Source organism: Phoca vitulina, unplaced genomic scaffold, assembly GCF_004348235.1.
Source record: "Phoca vitulina isolate PV1807 unplaced genomic scaffold, GSC_HSeal_1.0 scaffold1, whole genome shotgun sequence".
In the NCBI taxonomy this organism is placed as follows: Eukaryota; Metazoa; Chordata; class Mammalia; order Carnivora; family Phocidae; genus Phoca; species Phoca vitulina.
In genome coordinates, this window is record NW_022589704.1 from 98,722,401 (window position 1) to 98,737,423 (window position 15,023).

A 15,023-nucleotide genomic window follows, 5' to 3' on the forward strand; every position below is an offset into this window, starting at 1 on the left:
AGAGAGGACTTATTAAACCAGCTATTTTTTTTAAAAAAAGATGAGCTGTATATTGATATAGAAGCCTATTCAAGATATATTATTAAGTAGAAGGGAAAAAAGGCCAGTTGCAGAAGAATAGTGTATTAGTATAACATCTTTGAGTAAAAAGAAGGAAAAGAATGAGAATATATGTTGGTATTTGTACACACATAAAGAAACCGATCACAGTGGATGCCTGTAGGAGGATGGGATGAGAATTGGGTGCTCCAGTTTGGTTCCAGTCCAAGATGGCGCCATAGGAAGACCCCGAATTCATCTCCCCCACAGAACACACCAAATTACATGTATTCACAGAACAATTCCTCCCCGAAGAAGAACAGGGTGCTTGAGGGATAGGCGGGAGTGGGAACTTTCTCTTTTCACCTTTTAAAATATTGTAAGCCATGCAAATGTGTTATGTATTCGAAAATTAAAAAGAAAAATCTCTCCCCTCTGTACACCCCTCACAGTTTAAAACCCGATTTCACACGTGTCACCTCATTGAATTCTCACAATCCTACAAGCTGTTATTATTCCCGCTTCACAGATAAGGAAACTAGGCTTGGAGTCATTAAATGACCTGGGAGAGGATCACTAGTAAAAGCCATAAAGACGGGGCGACCACCAGAACCTGCCCCGCAGTTCCTCTGCCCCACAGCATGTGACGTGGGACAAGGATGCAGCAATCAGAGCACAGGGGGAGCTCACTGGGTTTCATTTAGGGAGATAATGGAGCCATCTCCTCCTCCCACACTCCCACCATGTGAAGGATGCCAGAAACATCTAACCTTGAACTTAAACAGGAATCGTGCCTCGCAACGCAAATACCTCTGAGAGGCGTGACACACACTTTGTGCACAGTGCTTCGGTTTCAAGTGTGGGAAACTAACTCATAACTGACTCTGGGTCCCTTAAGTAAAACCAGTGTCATCATCGGCAAGATACAATCAGGGGGAAAAAAAATTAAAAAAAGCTTTGTTCCCCCGTCTTCTGCTACCTTGCAAACATCCTCCAACAGGGCCACCCCTTCCTGGTCCCTGGCAATGATGGGGCAGATCAGATTCTACAGCTTTTCTGTCTTTTTCCCATGTTCATGAACAGGGTCATTTTCAGGCATAAACATTCCGGTCCAATTTGCTAGCATCGGGACTGAAATCTCTCAGCCCCCCCTTGAGCTCCTGGCCTCACGCTTGGCTCGGGGCAGACCCACAAACCTACAGACAGCAGTGGGGGGTCCGACGGTGGGGGCACTCTGCTCTTCCACCTTCCAGACACCTTTTACCCCACTCCTCTCCAGCATTCCTCTGCTCCTGGTTCTCCAGGCCAGCACAGCAAGGAAGGACAAAGAGTAAAGCAGCAAAGGGCCATGTGGCACGTAGCCAAAGGTGGCTCTTTTTGGAGAAGGAGTCTCGAGGGAGCCCTGATGACCCCCTCACGGACACCTCCAAGCAGCACCATTCTGTGACCCAGGTGACCCTGGCTAGCCCAATCTGCCCCTCAGCTGGCCCTCTGCTCCTATCCCACCCAGCCTCCTCGCAAGGTGTGATTCTGTTGGGTCTCCTAGTCCAAGAAGGCAGCCCTGTGAGGTCGAGGAAGTCAGGGATGGCTCTAGCCTAGCTACTGGCCACAAGGTCCAAATGGCACCCTGGAACCATGACTTGCTGCCCCACAGAACCCTCTCCCCTCACCCTGCTGACAGTGCCGCTCCAACCAGCCTCTATCTTTATCACTTACGCTTACACAAATCCTGAGGATGCTTCCACGTCCTCAGTCTGTAGTAGCAGGGGAGGGCTTATGACATCTTATACTCTGGATGCATCTAAAGGGGTTTTTCTTGAAGCCCTCCTCCTGTGACTTGGCAGGCATAGGGTGCAGTGGTGGGGAAGCCTCACAACCATAAATCCCCGTGACCCACAAATCCTTCCCTCTCCAAAACTATATATATATTTTTAAATGATGTCAACATCCTGCAGCCCTCAATGAATTAATTAGTCTGGGCATCGAGCACTAACAGTGCTGACATCAAAAAAGAGCAAAAAGCAGACATCGTGTGGCTCTTGGTGAAAGAACACATCATCACCTACAGTCTTTCCAAAGGGATCAAAACCAAATCTGATCAAGCCTCTGGATGGAGCTGCACACTTGCAGGAGACACAGGGGACAAAGGAGCATGTCGAACTGTGCCTTGAAGGTGTAATCAACACTTTCAATACTACCTGTAGGAACAGGTCAACTAGCCCCACAGATAAATTGTAGGAAAAAAAAGGATGGAGAGGAAAACTATACATTAAGAGATGTAAAAGACATATTAAATTTTAATGTACAAGACTAAACCACGGTGTCTGGAGATGCACACTTAGCTGATAAAAACCATAAAAAGTGCAAAGCCCTGATTACTATACAGTTAGGCTCTCTGTAGAAGCAGGGGACAGCATTGGAGACGGGACATATGGAGCCTTGTGGGGCAGCTAGCAAAGTCCCATTGCTCAATCTGGATGGTGGGTAAACGGGTATTTCCCTTATAATAATTCACTAAGCTAAAAGTTTGGGGTCTCTGGACTGTGTTGTTTTTGGTTTTGTCTTTACATTACTCAGTGCTCATCACGTTAGTGTACTCTTAATCCCTTTCACCTAAAATAAAACACCTATGTGCTTTATTTTATAATGAAAAGTAGGCACCAAAAAGGAGAAAATAAATATTATATAGGAAACAAATCTGGAAAAAAAAAATTTCCTCTCCCTTTTGTGGTAGACAGAATAATGGCCCCAAAGATGTTCACATCATAACACCCAGAACCTGTGACTAGGTTCCTTTACATAGCAAAAGAGATGAGTTATGGGTATTGTCAGAGGGAGATTATCCTTGATTATTCAAGTGGAGCTAATGTAATCAAGGGTCCTCATAAGTGAAAGGGGAAGGCAGTAAAGTTACCAGAGTCACATGAGATGTGATGACAAAAGCAGAGGCCAGAGGGATGTGGTTGCTGGCTTTGAAGATGGAAGGAGGCGTGACCCAAGGATTACAGGCAGAATGCAGAAGCGGAAATGGATTCTCTTTTAGAGGCTCCAGAAGGAACACGGCCAGCCTGACACCTTGACTTGGGCCCAAAGAGACCTATTTGGGACTTCTGACTTCCAGAACTGCAAGACAACACATCTGTATTGTCTTAAGTTACCGGGTTTGTGCTTATTTTGTGTAGCAGCAACAGGAAGCCAATACCACCATTTTTACCTAGGCAAGAAGTGGTGGGAGGGCTCAAGTTCACAAAACTAGTTTGGCTTTGCGGAGCGTCTGTCAAGTATCCATTCTCATCGTTGGTCTTCAGACCAAACTCTCAGATAATAGGAAAAGTCTCATCAAAGTGCTTGTTCATTCTACAAAAGGAAGTTCTTGGGAGGATAGCATCAGAAAGCTCAGAGTCCAGGGACCACTCTGGAACCTGGGCTGGTCACAGAGAGAACCAAGAAAACTGCCGAGCTCCAAAGAGCAGGAACATTCTGCTCAATGTGAGGCCACTGAGTTCAATTTATCATACCAACTGAGTCTCCTCAAAGGGAGAGGAACAACTGAAGTTTCCATCACCCATGGTGGGAACCTTACTGTCACACCAATACTAGAGAGAAGGGACTAGTAGGTGGATGCTGAGTGGCCCAAAATGGGCAGATGTTTACCATTACCTCTTTATTAACATTGTAAATTTGTTAATGAGCTCTGTCCCAAAACAGCAATGGTGGAGACTAGCTCCCTCTGTTGAGAATGAGTGGACCACAGGCAAATAGGGGTGGAGAGACCCAGCCGAGGCATTTCCAGGAGAGGGGACCTAGTAGATCATTGAGGTGAGGGTGAACAGAAGCCCCAGGAGAGAGACCACAGAGGGAAGGCAAGTCCCCCAGGCTCTCCTGTCCACTCAGGGTTAGTCTGGGTAGAGCTCATACTCTTTATTGGGCTTTGTAACAATTCAACCCAACAAGGTAGATTTCTGGTCCAGATTTTTCTTTCTTTTTTTTTTGGGGGGGGGGGAAGCAACCTCCTTAATTTATTAATTATATTAATACAATGAAATTATATGTGGCTGCTTCTCTCTCCTAAGTAGTAGGGCTATTGCTTTTTCACTGTCTCCTGCGAGCTCTTCCTCCTAGTCCTTTGCATTACCACCTAGAAAAACTAAATGATGTATTTTAATATTGCCGTAGGCACAGCTTGACCTTTAAATCGCATTATTTAAATATTAATGACATAGCAGGAAAGCAGCCTACTGACAGGTGTTACACAAGTCAGACCAAACAGGACACTAAATCTGCGAGCGCCTTTGAAACTCCCATCAGAGATAATGAGGTATAGGCATGTATTTCCACACACCGTCCAGCACCGGCTCGCTCCACATCCAGTCGGAATAAATTAACTGAGCGTTGTGTTTGAAAGGAAAGAAATCATCATTCTCCCTTCAAAATGCCATTTAATGACTTCTGCAGCCCCACATGATAACAGGAAAGGGCCTAATTGTTTCTCAGACTTGAAGTGAATGCCACGTTCTCCCAAGGGCTGGATTTCACACTGATGGACGTGACCCATAGCCTTGCTTCCCGAGAGGCCTCAAGCGGACCCTCCTATCTGTCCATGTCCTCCTCCCAGCTGGCTTGACATTCCCAGCTGCTCCCAAGTCACTATATGGCCCTCTCGGATCCTTTGGCTGGAACCTGAGATATCACAGGCCACAACGACCTACCCTCTCCAAGGCACCCCATGAACTGAGAACGTCTCAGCTCTCTCCCCTATCCTCCAGTCCTGGATTTCCTCAACCTTGGCCCAATAGTCATTTGGAGCTGGACAATTCTTTCTTGTGAGGGGCTGTCCTGTGCATTGTGGGATATTTAGCAGCCTCTCTGACTTCTATCCACTAGACACCAGTAGGAATTCCCCAGCTGTAATAACCAAGAATGTCTCCAGATACCAAATATCCCTGGTGGAGAACCTCTGGCCTGGACAGACATATTAATTATCTACCTCAGTGTCCTGTGTTGTTCCACAGCTGTTCAAAATCCTCACTTCAGAATCCAACAACCTGGACAATTCACCTGCTGGTTAAAGTTAACATATTCTTCATGGTGTTCTAGACCAGCAAAGGGGTATCAAGGTCGTAATGGAATATGAGAAGCCAGGAGGGTGACTGAGTTACTCACCTGTGATTGAAATAAGAGAAGGAGTCCCTGAATTCTAGATGAGTTCTTTTTCTGACCATGCTGGATCTGACATGCTATACTTCTGACACCCATTTAAACTCGGGGTCTGAGTCTTCTTATTCTACAGAAAATATTTGTTCATCATGGGACGCCATGAAATGAGCCATGGTACAGACAATCTGGCTGCCATAGTTTCCTGTTTGGTTTGGTTTCGGTTAGATATTTTCCAGTATTTGTAACTGTGCTGGGATATTAATAGCATTCAAAATAACCCAAAATATCATACAAAGGTCCCATCCTTCTGAAGGGTATGTCCTGAGAATTTAAGCCTACCAGGAAGGAAGAAGGAGCCGAGAAAAGCCCTGAATGGAGACAGTAGCACCATCCAATGGACCAACCAGTGACTGAGGGCTTGAGCGCCCACTGGGCACCATGATGTCTGCAGATGGGCGCTTTTCCATTCATGCTGTTTCCTTGGCATTGTATTTCTGAAGATTTGCCTATGGCTACAGCAAGAAAAATAACTTACAAATTTATACTTAGTTTACAATTTTGGCTAACCACGAGTTGATTTTATGCCAGTTACCATTTCACCAAATGCCTAGCACCCTTGATAAATGGAAATGGGTGTGACTCGAATCTCTCAGAGCAGGTGAGAATAAACGCAGCTTGAATATCACTGGGGGACCTCTTGTCAATCAGCATGCTCATGTGCTGCTTCGCCCAATCTAAACCTCAACCTAGGTCGCTGGCTCTCAAAGTGTGGTCCCCAGGCCAGCAGCACCAGCAACAACTGGGAGCTTGCTAGTAATGAAGATCCTCAGGCCCTACCCAAGACCTACTAAAGCAGAGACTCTGTTGGAGCCCAGAAATCTATTTAACAAGAGCTGATGCAGCTAAAGTTTGAGACCCTAGAAAATGAGTTTCGGTGAGAAATTAAACCAAAGCCTAATTCATGAAATTGTTCATTTTCTTTCCTGCTATCCAGACTTAATCCAGTGCCCTTTGCATGTAGTATTACTCACATTATCACACTGACAATACTGTTTGTAGGTGGATTAGAAAAAAGAACAATACATAATCAACAGAATCCTAGTCTCCCTTTCTCCCTGTAAAGTGCTGAACTGCGTACAAATCTGGCTGACATCCACCAAATCTAAGGAATCCAGAATTCCCAGCATCTTGGCACCTTTCTCTTTATCCATCATATGTATGCATTATTACAGAACATATGTTGTTTAATCAAAAGATAACATTACACTGAGTAATGTTCATGAGCACCGACAAATATTTCACTTACAAGCTGCCATAGTTAATTATCTGGAAAAATATAAATATTCACATTTGGCCAAATTCCTCCTACCTCCTCCCTCTGTATCTCTTCTGCAAACAGCAACCCCAGCCGGGTGTCTCACGGCTTACCTGCACAAAGCTTATCTTAAAATACAGACCCCACTGGTTAAAAAAAGAAAGAAAAAAAAGTCTATTTCTAGATGGCAATACATCACTGTGAACTAATATAGGAAACAAGGCTACAGCACACAGGGGAGGCCGAGGGATTCTAATGGAGAGACATGTGAGAGACCACATCAAACTGGCATCAAGCATAAGCACCCCAGTAAGGAGTGGATGTTCAGGATAGGAGAATTCTGCAGTCAGACTGGTTGGTGGGGTCCGATCCCAGCCCCGCCCCTCAGATGTTCTCCTTGTAAAACAGAGATCATGGCTCCTCATAGGGCTGTTGCTGATTATATGAGATAATCCAAGTAAAGCCCTGAGCTTAGAGTCTGGTATATAATAAATGCTCAGTCCATTTCAGCTATTTCATTACAGTTTTGTTATTGTCCAAAAATTCATTTCTGAAGTAGCCTAAGCAATATCATTAGACAGCTGAGTTGAGCTCACGTGGCTCCGGGCATCCCCCGTGACTGACACAGAGTACGTCCCTGCTGGGCCACTCCCTGTCTCAAGAATATTGTGAGTGGGGCACCTGGGTGGCTCAGTCAATTAAGCCTCTGACTCTTGATTTCGGCTCAGGTCGTGATCTCAGGGTCCTGGGTGAGCCCTGTCTTGGGCTCCACACTCAGTGGGGTGTCTGCTTGAGGATTCTCTTCCTCTGCCCCTCCCCCCTCTCCTAAAATAAATAAATAAATCGTTTAAAAAGAAGAATATTTTAAGCACTTAACTATGTGCCAGGCACTGTTCTAAGAGCTCCATGTAATTTTAATTATTTAATTCTCAGAATCATTATATTGTTAAAATGAAGCATAGTACTTAAGCACCTAAGTCAAGTTACAGGGCTAGTGAGGACTTAAACACAGTTTGGCACCGCAGAGCACACACCTAATAGCTAGGCTTTGTGGCCTCTCTTTATAAATATTTAGATATTAAATATTAACAAATATTTTTTGGTTAGGTGCACTCTTAAAATGCAAATATACCTGAGAAAGATAAAGTCAGTCATTAACACCTTAACAAAAACCTTAGCGCTAACACCCAGCCCTAGGGGCTTGGAGGATGGAAAGGAACTGGTCAGTGATCAAGGCAAATTTTATTGTGTGTAAAGAGGAAAGCGTAAAGTAGAGAGCTCCTGGGTATACCAGAAGAAATAAAGACCTGGGAATCAGACTGAGTTGAACTAGTTATTCCAAATTTTTGAGCCTCAGTTTCCTTTTTTTTTGTCTAAGTTGGATTTAAGGATGCCTACCTCCTGGGCTTGAGTATCAAGGGTAGAGATTCTACACTGTTTGGCACATCACAGCCCTCAATTAATGTTGGTCCCCCTAAAAGTGGCCTTTCCAAAGAAGGTGACCTTGGATGTGGTACCACAATGGTGATCGAGGACATCTGGAAGACATGGAAAGTCTACCTCCACCATGGGGGTTTTAACAGCTGGGAAAGGAGTGAAGGATATAAAAACTATGCTTTACTCAGGGTCAGCCTATTGGGAAAATTCATAATCTGGATTAATGCACAGCAAAGGCTAAATTCATGGCAGAAGTAGATCTCGCTTTCTGCAAACCAGCTGGGAAAAAAAAAAAAAAAAAAAAGGAAGCTATTTTAAAAAGTAAAGAACTGGATGGTGTTATTTAGGGAATGACTGGAGCCGGAAGAATTGTCCTGTAGCCTTCCATGGACACGAGATATAACCCTTCGGCAGTAAAGATTGTCAACAGGAGTTTCTCCATAGAAAGCCACGAAATATTTGTCAAGATAGCGGTTTGTTCGTGTGCTAGTATAATGTATAGCAGACCTAGACAGGAATAAGTCTTGTTAAGATAGAATCCTGCAGGAAGCTTGCTTATCTGCAATCTGGTCACCAAAATCATGACTAAAAAAATCAGGTACAGGCCACCTAATCAAAGCACCTGGATATAGCCACATATATAATGCCTAGAGATCCTCATTGATAAATAATATTACAAAGACTATAAAAGAATTTACTGAATGGCTGATCCGATACTCTACAGTGAAAATAAATACAATTTACCATACACTCAAATATCTAATAGACCACAATGAAGAATGGGTTCTGATACCCATCCCCATTTCATTCTTACCAAGAAACTCATAATGACTCTGGGACACAGTAGTCAATCAATAATAACTATTTGTCAAATATTTAACAAAACCAATGGGGCTAAAGGAATAATTCTGATCTGGATTATATTCTTTCACGTCCTAGGGATCCTTCTGTGAACGTCACATTGACCCACCTATACCCTCTGTGTAGGGGTTGACTTCTTGCTCTAGTTCCTTCTGAGGAATCATGAGGCACTCTGAGAATTTGTTCAGCCATGTTCAAAATGACCAACTCTCATCTCATATGTCTGTAAGCATTTGGCAGCCTCCCTTGCTTGTTTGCTCATCTCAGGAATAACTGTACAATATTGCAGCTCTCTGTCTTTCAAAACTATGTGATCTTCATTCTTCTTAGAAGCCACATTTTGTCTGAGTTGTGAGCTTCTCTGCAGGCGGTGGTAATGAGATGGGTACTTTCTATTTGGAATCCATCATAAAGCTGGTGTTCCGATGCTGAGGACCACGATAATTCCAGTGTGGCACCATCTGATATCCTCCCTCTCCCGACCAGAAGTGGTACTGTGGCATGTTCCTCGGTCACCACTCTACACTCAGAACTGTGTGACTTTCATATGCACACTGAGAACCCATGGGTTATCAGACACACTTTACAGACCCACTGCCCTAACTAGAACCTGGATCTAAGGGAGGTAAACTAAAGAAATAGAAGCCAACCTGATTTTGGTTTGGGGATAGAAAGACCCTTCCTGCAAGTAAGCACATACCCACACATGAAGGAAACAGTACGAAAGAACATGTCAACAAGTGCAAATTGTTATGGTATACCCCAGGTACACACCTAATCAGAGACAACTGACCAAAGAATCAACTAGATCAACAATGGAAGATTTCAGGGAAAATGTGAACTTTGAGTCCAATAGCAAAGAGAGTGAAGAACAGTAATTGGAAGAGAGGATTTGGGAGGAAAAAAAAGACATTAAAAAGTATAAAGGCATGGAACTGATGAGCTAGATGGTGGCCTTCCTTCTGTCATTCAGCAATACAAAGTTGACAAAGATATTCAAATTACTCTCACCATATGAAAATAACTTTACCTCAGAAAATGCTTGGAGTCTAAACTGACCTTTAAAAAAACTCCACCTTTTCCCATAAACTTCTCAGGGAATCCTGGACCAAGATGGCGACAACAGAGGCTCTTGAATTTCTCTCTTCTCAAAGATGCACCATATGTGCAGCTACACACAGAGCAGTTCCCTCAGAGAGAAATCCAGAAACTAGCTGAGTTGCTCCTACACATTGAGCAAATGAGAAAATACCCACATAAAACCAAGTAGGAAAGGCAGAGACACACCCCACCATAAACCGCACCCCCAGCACAGCGCTACACAGTATGGAGGGAACACCGCATGCCCAGCTAGCTTCTTTCTGATAACCAAAGGGTTTGGACCCACATCTAGTGCCCCAGCTTTTGCAGCCTCCATAGGAGGGGCAGGCCCCCAGATCAACTGGCTCTGAGAGCCAACAAAGAGCTTGCATTATTAAGTCCCACAGGAATGTAATAGAGGAGAAGCAGTTGTTAATAGGCAAACGCATGAGCACACAATGCCGCTATCCCCAGGGCCTAGTGCGGAGGAAAGAGGTAAAAACACCCATCTAGCAGTCTTTCCTGGAAGAGGTTTGACTGCATACTCCACAAACTGCTGCCTGAGGGCTCAGCTTCTAATTAGCACGTGGCTAGGTGCTGACTTCAATCTTCTGGAGCTGATGGATATTTCTCCTGCCTTCTGCCTCCAGTTCACTCCAACAATAAAATCAAGTCACCAGTATCACCCTGGAAGGAGATTGTCTACACATCTAGTGCCCCAACTTTTATGGCTGTTAGTCAAGCAATAGGTCCCCAAATCACCTAACCCTAATAGCCAGTGAGATTTGCATCCATGAGTTCCAAAGGACTATAGCAAACAAAGAGGCAGTTTTTAAACATCTGCAGGTGTTCAATAAATGGTGTTGGGAAAATCAGATATCCACATGCAAACAGATGAAACTGGACCCCTATCTTACACTGTATGCAAAAATCAATTCAAAATGGATTAAACACTTGAACATAGGACCTGAAACCATAAAACTCTTAGAAGAAAACATAGGAGGTAAACTCTTTAACATTGGTCTTGGCAATTGTTTTTTGGATTTGACACCAAAAGTAAAGGCAACAAAAGTATAAATAGACAAGTGGGACTATATCGCACTAAAAAGCTTCTGTCCAGCAAAGGAAAACCATCAACAAAATGAGAAGGCAACCTACTGAACAGAAGATATCTGCAAACCACATATCCAATGAGGAGTTAATATCTGAAATACACAAGGAACTCATATAACTCAATAACAAAAATCCGAATAACCCAATTAAAAAATGGACAAAGGAACTGAATAGACACTTTTCCAAAGAAGATACATGAATTTCCAACAGGAACATGAAAAGGTGTTCAACATCATTAATCATCAGGGAAGGGTAAATCAAAGCCATGATGAGATATCACTTAACATCTGTTAGGATGTCTATTACCAAAAAGACAAGAGATAACAAATGCTGGAGGATGTGGAGAAAAGAGAACCCTTGTGCACTGTTGGTGAAATGTAAACTGGTGCAGCCACTGCAGAAAAGAGTATGGAGGTTCCTAGGGAAATTAAACATGGAAGTACCCTATGATCCAGTGATCCCACTTCTGGGTATGTATTTAAAGAAAATGAAATCACTATCTTTTTTTTTTTTTTTTTTTGAGAGAGAGAGAAAGCATATGCAGGGAGGGTCAGAGGGAGAGGGAGAGAGAGAATCTCAAGCAGGCTCCACTCCCAGTATGGAGCCTGATGTGGGGCTTGAACTCACATCCCTGAGATCATGACCTGAGCTAAAATCAAGAGTCAGACGCTTTACCTACTGAGCCACCTAGGTGCCCTTAAAATCACTATCTTGGAGAGACATCTGTACTCCCATGTTTGTTGCAGTGTTATTCACAATGGCCTAAGTATAGAAACCACCTATATGTCCATCAATTGATGAATGGATAAAGAAAGTGTGAAAAAAAGAAAGTATGGTATATGTGTATTATATATAATATATAAAATTGTATATATATAATTGTATATAAATATATACATATACATATAGTATTCACATAGAGTGAATACTAACCCATTTTAGAAAATAAGAAAATCCTGCTATTTGCAACAACATGAATGAACCTGGAGAGCATTATGGTATGTAAAACATGCCAGAGATACACAGAGAAAGAGATTTCTGCATGGTATCACTTAAATATGAAAACAAACAAACAAAGTTGAACTCATAGAAACAGAGAATAGAATGGTAGTTGCCAGGGGCTGGAGAGTGGGGGAAGTAGAGAGAAGCTGGTTATAGGGTACAAATGTTCAGTTATAAAATGAATAAGTTCTGACAACCTAATGCATAAATGAGGACTAGAGTTGGTAATACTGTATTATATATTGAAATTTACTAAGAGAGCAGAACTTAAATGCTCACACACACACGCGCACACACACACACACACACACAGAAAATACCAGAGCTGATACATGTTTTAATTAACTTGATAGTGGGAATCTTTTTTTTTTAAAGATTTTATTTACTTATTTGAGAGAGAGCATGAGAGAGGGGAGGGTCAGAGGGAGAAGCAGACTCCCTGCTGAGCAGGGAGCCCAATTCAGGACTCGATCCTGGGAATCCAGGATCATGACCTGAGCCAAAGCCTGTCGCTTAACCAACTGAGCCACCCAGGCAACGCTGGTGGGAATCTTTTTACAATGTGTATGTATACCATCACATTGTATACTTCAAATGTATGACAACTTCATTTGTCAATTTTACCTCAATAAAACTGAAAAAAATAATAAAAATTTCAAAAACAATCTGGAAAGAAGAAAACAAAAACCTCTCTAGTAAGCAGAGAAGATCCAGCAGTCTAAAAGTCTGGTCCAACTGGTTCCCACTGACTAAACATAGCTCAGGTTTTATCTCATCCAGCCTCATGGGGAGAAGTTTCAAGAATGCAGGTCAGACTCAACACCCAAAGAACAAATGATCCAATCAAGAAATGGGCAGAAGACATGAACAGACATTTCTGCAAAGAAGACATCCAAATGGCCAACAGACACAAGAAAAAGTGCTCAACATCGCTCGGCATCAGGGAAATCCAAATCAAAACCTCAATGAGATACCACCTCACACCAGTCAGAATGGCTAAAATTAACAAGTCAGGAAATGACAGATGTTGGCGGGGATGCGGAGAAAGGGGAACCCTCCTACACTGTTGGTGGGAATGCAACTGGTGCAACCACTCTGGAAAACAGTATGGAGTTTCCTCAAAAAGTTGAAAATAGAGCTACCATATGACCCAGCAATTGCACTACTGGGTATTTACCCCAAAGATACAAATGTAGGGATCCGAAGGGGTACGTGCACACCAATGTTTATAGCAGCAATGTCCACAATAGCCAAACTGTGGAAGGAGCCAAGATGTCCATCGACAGATGAATGGATAAAGAAGAGGTGGTATATATATACAATGGAATATTTTGCAGCCATCAAAAGGAATGAAAGCTTGCCATTTGCAACGACGTGGGTGCAACTGGAGGGTATTATGCTGAGCGAAATAAGTCAATCAGAGAAAGACATGTGTCATATGACCTCACTGATATGAGGAATTCTTAATCTCAGGAAACAAACTGAGGGTTGCTGGAGTGGTGGGGGGTGGGAGGGATGGGGTGGCTGGGTGATAGACATTGGGGAGGGTATGTGCTATGGTGAGCGTTGTGAATTGTGCAAGACTGTTGAATCACAGACCTGTACCTCTGAAACAAATAATCCATTATATGTTAAAAAAAAAAAAAAAGAAAAAAGATAGCAAGAAGGGAAAAATGAAGGGGGGGAAATCGGAGGGGGAGACGAACCATGAGAGACTGTGGACTCTGAGAAACAAACTGAGGGTTCTAGAGTGGAGAGGTGGGGGGATGGGTTAACCTGGTGATGGGTATTAAAGAGGGCACGTTCTGCATGGAGCACTGGGTGTTATACACAAACACTGGATCATGGAACACTACATCAAAAACTAATGATGTAATGTATGGTGATTAACATAACATAAAAAAAAAAAAAAGAATGTAGGTCGGGCCGTTGCATTATTACAAAGCTCATTTAACCTCAAAGTTACATCAAGCCAGACTCTATGAAGGGCTGGCAACATAGAGTACTAGGAAAGTCAGAAAGTAAGTCTCTTCTCTCAGCTTGACCTGGAACTGAATGGTCCACTATTGGCAGGCCACTTGACTTCTATAGGCCTTGGTTCCTCACTAGTTGAATGAGAAGGATTCAATTACATCAGCGGTTGGTAAACTACAGCCCACCACACATTTTTATAAGTAAAGTTTTATTGGAACAAGCCATGCCCATTCATTTACATACTGTATATGGCTGCCTTCTAATGTTAATAAATTATAGTATAAGTCAGTACTATTAGCGGCTGAAAATTGTATATCATTTGACCCAGCCAGTTAAAGAAAAAAAAAAAGGAAGGAAACAACAAAAGTTATTGTTTATGTAAACTGAAAAGTCTATAGGTGAGATTAAGTTAATTTGGGACCTAGTTCAGAGCCCCAATATTATGGACAGAATAACTACCCCCCATAAATGTTAAATGTGTTAAAACCTATGCTCTAATATGATGGTATAGGAGGCAGGGCCTTTAGGGGATAATTAGGATTAAATGGGGTCACAAGGGTAGAGACCTCACGAGGATTAGTGCTCCTGTAAGAGTCAGGAGAGCGTTTGCTTCTCCTCTGCTCTCTAACAGGTGAAGATACAACAATATGATCATCCACAAGCCATGAAGTAATTTCTCATCAGACACTGGATCTGCCAACACTTTGATCTTTGACTTCCCAGCCTCCAGAGCTATGAGAAATAAATGTTTGTTGTTTAAGCCACCTAGTCTGTGGTAATTTGTTACAGCAGCCCAAGCTGACTAAGACAGATGATCATATCATTGGAAGTCAGCTCTCAACTCAGTGTTCTCTTTGATGGCTTCATCCTCAGGATTGGGCCCAGCATCCTATATTCCCATTGATACAATATGAAGAAATCCAGAGGAAGAGAGAGAGACTCTGTTTCCCATAAGACTGTACCCACAATCCCTGAGTAGGGCCTTATTGAACCCAATAGACCTGACTTGGATCTTGGACTTATTCCTAAATCAGTCACCACAGCC